Genomic DNA, 6,399 nt, shown 5'->3' with positions numbered 1-6,399 from the left:
CTTTTCATATTTTCTTGTCCCTTGCAACTGTTTTCCAGCTCATTTTGTAATACATGCCTGACAATTTTGATGTCCAAAGTCTTTGTGAACCTGTTTCTACTGTCTGTTGTTTTTTGCTGATTTTCATTCATTTGCCTTTTCTCCCTGTGTGCTTGCTTATTCATTGCCTTTGAAGGCTACTTGTGGGGATTTGAAGCTTAGGATGAAGGTGCCTTCACTGAGGGAGGATTCACATTGGCCTTTGCCAGGTGCCTAGGGGAAATACTTGTCTGGAATCATTTTAAACTAAATTCAAGAATTGAGGTTTTCTCCAATTACTTAGGTAATGTAAATTTGGGCTGCAAACCAGGTTGGCTCGGAAAATTTCTCCTTGCTCTGCTCAGCACCAAGACAACTTCCTTGCAGTCCTTAGGGAGGTAACAGAAAGGTTAGGTTTACTTCTGTTTCACCCTTACCTTAAGGGTGTAACCCTTTGACTCTTCAGTTTAATGTGGGGAAGGTCTTCTGTTAGACTCCCCAGTTTGAGCCCACACTGAGTTTTAACTTCCGAGACCATCCATCAAAACCAGAGTTCAAGTTTGTCTTAATCAGCAAATACTTTCTGGTCCAAAGTGGACTGTTTGCTCCACCTACCACTTCGAGTTTTCAATTTCCATCAAATTTGGCCTGGTTTTTCCTTACTATCTTGTCAGCTCTTTGATGCTTTTAAGATGTTTCAAGTTTTATTTAAGATGTTTCAAATATTTTATTCAGCATTTTTAGTTGTTTTCAGCAGGAGAGTTGATTCAAATAATCTAGCTTGTCATGTTCCCAGAAACTAAAGTGGTTTTGGGTTTTTTTTAAAAACAGATTCCATCAAATTGCCTCTATAAGCAAACCAAACTAGCATTGATTTGGGGTTTTTTTTGTTTTGGAGGTTTTTTTTGNGGTTTTGGGTTTTTTTTAAAAACAGATTCCATCAAATTGCCTCTATAAGCAAACCAAACTAGCATTGATTTGGGGTTTTTTTTGTTTTGGAGGTTTTTTTTGTTTGTTTGTCGTTTTTGCCAGCTAATATGTCTTCCCCAAAAGGGCTGTAATTTTTCAAAATCAAGTAATTGAGAACATATTCTATAATATGAGACTTTATAAGAATTCAAACACAAAGCAACTTCCTCTTTTCTGAGAAGTTATTTAGAGAAGATAAAACTTCACCTTATAGTTTTTCAGCAAATATGGTATGTAAAGAGTCACAATACCTAGCATAGAGCAGGTATTGAATAAATACTAGTCTTTCCCACCTTTCTCTTCTCCAGCTCTCAGGAACTCCCCTTTTTAAAAAAATCTAAGTGGTCCAGTTGTTTAAAATAATGTGAAATGGTCCCTGCTTTGGGTAAGTGACCAAAATGTCAGTATGACATTTCTCTAAGTCTTTTTCAGTCCATGGTGGTAATCACATGAATTGTTCATACACACACACGCACACACACACACACACAAACACATGGCCACATAACCTTATAAATTACCGGGTTCTATGGCCTTTTGTTTTACAGGGATTGTTAGGAAGCATAACAACCAATATAGCATAGAAGAAACTTGAGTTCCATTTAGAAAATGAAATTTTTAGTTCCAAATAGAAATAGTCTTCTTTTTTACTCACACAGGTCTTGGGAATTTTTAAGAAAGAAATGAAAAAGAACTTAATATAGTTCTTTCTTCAGCGGTTCTCATGAGGGCAGGCCGGACTCTCCACAGTAGAATGAACATATATCTCGGATACCAGGCCACTGTGCAGAGGACGCAAGGCTTAGGCCACAGCCACTTCACTATCATCTAAAAGACACCACAATTTTTATAAGATTGCAAAGGGATAAGGAGGCAGAAAAGCCCTCCCCCCATCCTCACTAAAAATTCATACTCGTTACCACCAGCACAACCTACACGTTGAAATGGCTCAGTCGGTTGAGCATCCAGCTTGGTTTCAGCTCAGGTCATGATCTCAGGTTCCTGGGATTGAGCCCCAAGTCAGGCTCCCTGCTCAGCACGGAGTCTGCTTGTCCCTCCCCCTCTGCTCCTCCCCCTGCTTGCTTGCTCGCTCGCTCACTCTCACACATGCTCTCTCTCTCTCTCTCTCCAGAATAAATAAACTCTTTAATAATAATAAATTTTTTTTCCTATCAATTATGTCTTTTATTTTTTATTTTTGGCTTAAGCAAGAGTGTATTTATCACAGTTCTGGAGGCTAGAAGTCCGAGATCAAGGCTTTGGCAAGTTTGGTTTCTTTAGAGGCCTCCCTCTGGCCTGTAGATGGCTGTTTTCTCCCTGTGTCTTCAAATGGCCCTTCTTCTGTAAGTTCCAATGATGTCTTTTAATTCATTCTTCTTGTCTTATTCTGTGATTTCCCTCCTTGAAGAGTTCTGTCTATGATATTGGAGGAGACCCAGAAAGAAAGGAAAACACAAATTCATAACATAGTTCAAGTTTCAAGAATTCTTTCTTAGAGATGGCTTTAATAATTCCTTGTCCAAATAATTAAACTGAAAGGCCAGAGAGGTTATGAATTTTCCAAGGTTAGAGATCCACACTAGCTTCCTGGGGTTCTTGATTTCCGTGTTATTTATTACACATCCTTCTACACTGGGCTGCCAGTTTGTTGTATGCACTCAGGGCTTTTCTCAACTGGACTTCATATTTGGAAACGGTGAGGTGAGGGCAGATCTTGAGGTCAGCTGAGTGAAGTTCTTTATATTGCTGCTGGGGGGTCAGAAGCATTGGGAATATAGAGGGAATGCAGAGTTAGAAAGTGTCATTTAGAGAGATAGAATGGGCAACGTAAGGAGGTAATGGAAAGTCAGGGCTGATGAGAGAGAGAAAGGCATCCCAGGTGGAGAAAATATTGGTGGTGATATTTGAAGCCTCAGTCCAAAGCAAGATTGAGATATGTTGGGGGTGGGGTACAATAACAATAGTGACAAAAATATGGAAGGTCAACAATGCTCAGATAATTAGGCAAATTTCAATTAATACTTTCCTTTTCTGGTATAAGGAAGATATGAGACCAAATGCTTTCAAAAAGCATTATAAAAGCACTAAGACACTTGTAGCTGGAAATACATAAGAGAGACATGGATCTCCCTTTCCACAAAGGGAAGTAATGGGCTAGAATTGCCTTTGAAAATTAACAGGACAATGGGGCAAACAGCTGGGCACATTTAACCAAAAGATACTGAAGATTCAGAAAATCTTGAAACAAGGTCTAGAGGAGACACCCTTCAGTGTAGGATGGGTTAAGTTCAGTCCTGCCTGGAGGCAGAGGGAGGGATGAAATGTCCTGTCACAGAGTCTAGAAGTCTGGATCAGGGCCGGTTCATGGAAACAAAGCATCTCATTATGGAGAGAGGTGGAGAACAGCAGAAAAAATCCCCAACCTATTTGCCTGGGGCTTCAAAGCACTGTAGAAGCTGTCTGGCTTGATCAATTTTAGGCTCTGATTCTCACAAAAAAGATTTCAGTTAAGCCAAAATGAAAGAACTCCTGTGGTACTGCCATGGAACTGGGGTTTTGCTTATTAGGGAGTTTAGCAATCGGGAATAACTTGCAAGAAGGGTTTAGGCACAACTGGTAATGGAAGCAGAGAGAAGGATAAAATTATCCCTTGGTTTGGTGATTTAAGATTCGGCTCTGAGGCCTTGGTGCTTGTCAGAGAGGGTTGGTTAAGTGAGGGTCCTCCCAGCCTAGTGGCTATGCAAGAACCCGCTTCTGGGAACCCACAGTGAAGGCTGGGTGTGTCAGAGCGTGTGCTGAATTCCTCGCTTCAATTACAGACTACTAGGCGGCTGAAGAGTCTGTCATCACATTTACAAGATTCATAGGTCCCCTTTCCAGTAAGACCCAAGAATGAGGGCCTCTTTGCACCTGCCAACATGCTCCACCACTGTGTGCTGTATGAAGAAGCAGAGAACTGAGGGAGGTAGAGATAAGGGCCTCTCTGGTGTGTCCACTCATTCCCACCAGGGAAATGAGGAAATGGAATCTTGGAGAATTTATGCTGAGCTTCCCCTGCCCTGGTGTGGCCTCCATGTTACAGGCCAGAAAATCTTCAAGGGGAGAGATTTTTGTTTATCTGGAATGAAGGCAGAAGCATGAATAAGACTATCTCTCAAACTTCATTTCAATTGAAACACCCTATGATACTCTGTTGGTCTATGAGTTGTCCTTTGCCCATTAAAATCCACTTAAATTCTTCTGCTGCCAACATCCCGGGGGATTCTAAAGAGTGTGGGTGCTCAGTCTGTCTTCTTCAACTAATTGTTTCTAGGCTCTGCCCCTGGAGATACTATTAGAGAACTGGCAGGCATGGGGAACCGGCTTCTCCTCACAAAGTGAAACTCCCAAACAACCAGCCCCGCATTCCTCCCTGACTCATGCCACCAACCCCCCACTGTGCCCTGCAGGTCAGTGGGCTGGGAACCCTGACACATCTAGAACAACTGCAGTTGGGATAAGATGCCTATTCTGATAGCCAGGACACACCTCCTCCCATCCCCAGCCCTGATCACTCTGTGGCCTGTGCCCCAGGTATTATGATAAGATGCAGCCAGAGATGGGCAGAGGAAGTCAACTAGAGATCTACCCCAGGGCTGCTGGCCTCATCTGCAGAGATCTGATCAGTCTCTGTGGTTCACCTCTGATTCCTCCACTTGCCAGAGTGTAGAATCACCCTAGCCCCTGAGAAGTAGGCACTTCTCATTATCCAAGTCAGTGGATGAGAGCAGAGGCACACATAATTTATTCATTTGTTGATTGCCAGCATGTGCCAAGTCCTACGCTAGCTAAGTGGTGAGTATACAATGATGCGTAAAATAGATGTAAGTCTTGTGTGGTGCTTACCAGCCAGTGGTAGAGGTCACAATTAAACAGATTCATAAATACATAAGCTCAAACGTAATTAGTGCTAAAAAAAAAGTGAGATAAATTCACATTATGTTATCTACCTGTGTATGTCACTCGTACACACACACAGGCAAACCTGCCATGTGTGTCTCTCCCTGATTCTTTCTCACACAGTGTTTCTGCCAAACCCAAGGCAGTGGAAGTGTGGAGTCTGCAAATCAGGAATGAAGAGTTGACCCAATGGTAGCATGAAAATTCACGTGGGCTCGTCATCTAGATACGAAATCATATCAGAAGTGGCCACAAAATTCCATTTGCAGATCTAGGTTGAATAAACTTGATCCTCAGTTCCTCAAAGTCTTCCTCAAGGGCAAAAAAGTTTGAGAAATCAGAGGGACATGCAGTTACAGGGAAGAGAGACCTGAAAAGATGGGAAAGATGGGTGCAAATCGCTCTAGCTTCCCCTCCCCATATCCTATTCAGAAATCACTGAGGCTTAGGCCTGAAGACAGAATTTGGAGATCTTTTCATCCATTCCATTGGCTCCAAAATCATGCAGACAGTTGGTATTTGACCCAATTCTTTCAGCTTCTCAGATAAAGAAACTATTCAATCTCCTTCAGTCATATCAATAACCCACTCTGTTGGAAAGTCCTTTCTTTGGTAATTCTATTGTTTCTTTCTCTATGAAATTTAATTCCTCTCCTGGCATTTTGTCTTTTAAACCAAAATTTTATTTTTTTAAAGATTTATTTATTTATTTTGAATGTATGTGTGTGTGTGTATGCATGAGCAGAAGGGACAGAGGGAGAGGGAGAGAGAATCCCAACCAGACACCAGGCTGAGCACCGAGCCCAACGGAGGGCTTCATCTCACAATCCTGAGATCATGACCTAAGCCAAAACCAAGAGTTGGACACTTAATTGACTGTGTCCCCCAGGCACCCCTAGACCGAAATTTTAAACCGAAATTTATTTATTATCTTTCTACCCTCATTCATATTTAAACATTATATGAAAAGTGGTCACCCCTTCCTTCTGCTTCAGAGGAGATCCCAGCAAAGGTCCAAGGTAGAAATATTTTAAGTCTGGGAAGTTAGAGCCAGGACTCTCCTTCCATGTAGTTAGTTAGCATAACCCAGATTAGGAAGACCTCCCTCCAACAGGCTGGGAAGATCCAGAGGCAGTTTCTCAGTGTGTATCTCTTCCCTTCAAGCATGATCAGTCCAGAAAGGTAAAAAGGTCAATGGACAGATACCAGGTGTGAAGGTTTCTTTGCTTTGCCACTAAATCTTGGTTTACAGGAAAAATAGGTAGACTGAAGAATGCAAGAAGCAATGTGACTGGGTAAATTAACTTCTGCAGGGTCATTCTAGGATTCCAGAATATTACCAAGCAAAATGAAGTGCAGAGTCCATTTGGACAAATAATTACAGCTGATATTTAAGCAATATTTTGGAAAAAATACCAAACAAACCAAAAAACCCCTAGACCTTAGGCTTATTATTATAACTGGTCTTTATTC

The 6,399-nt window shown here is 41.6% G+C and overlaps 1 long non-coding RNA gene across 2 annotated transcripts in view; it reads right to left on the bottom strand.

The window, feature by feature from the left end:
* LOC117796692 overlaps positions 1–6,399 on the bottom strand; it is a 123,567-nt gene that overhangs the window by 12,684 nt on the left and 104,484 nt on the right. Inside the window, exon 3 of one of the 2 annotated variants that reach the window (XR_004621320.1) lies at positions 2,148–2,403. The exons of the other annotated variant lie outside the window; for it this stretch is intronic. This is a non-coding gene — a long non-coding RNA (uncharacterized LOC117796692). Of the gene's footprint in view, positions 1–2,147; positions 2,404–6,399 lie in introns of those variants that run through there. 2 annotated transcript variants of the gene reach the window in all.

The sequence above is a fragment of the Ailuropoda melanoleuca genome, chromosome 16, assembly GCF_002007445.2.
Source record: "Ailuropoda melanoleuca isolate Jingjing chromosome 16, ASM200744v2, whole genome shotgun sequence".
Classification (NCBI taxonomy): domain Eukaryota; kingdom Metazoa; phylum Chordata; class Mammalia; order Carnivora; family Ursidae; genus Ailuropoda; species Ailuropoda melanoleuca.
The sequence above is the reverse complement of the archived record's forward strand: the minus strand, read 5'-3'. Positions and strand labels throughout refer to the sequence as shown.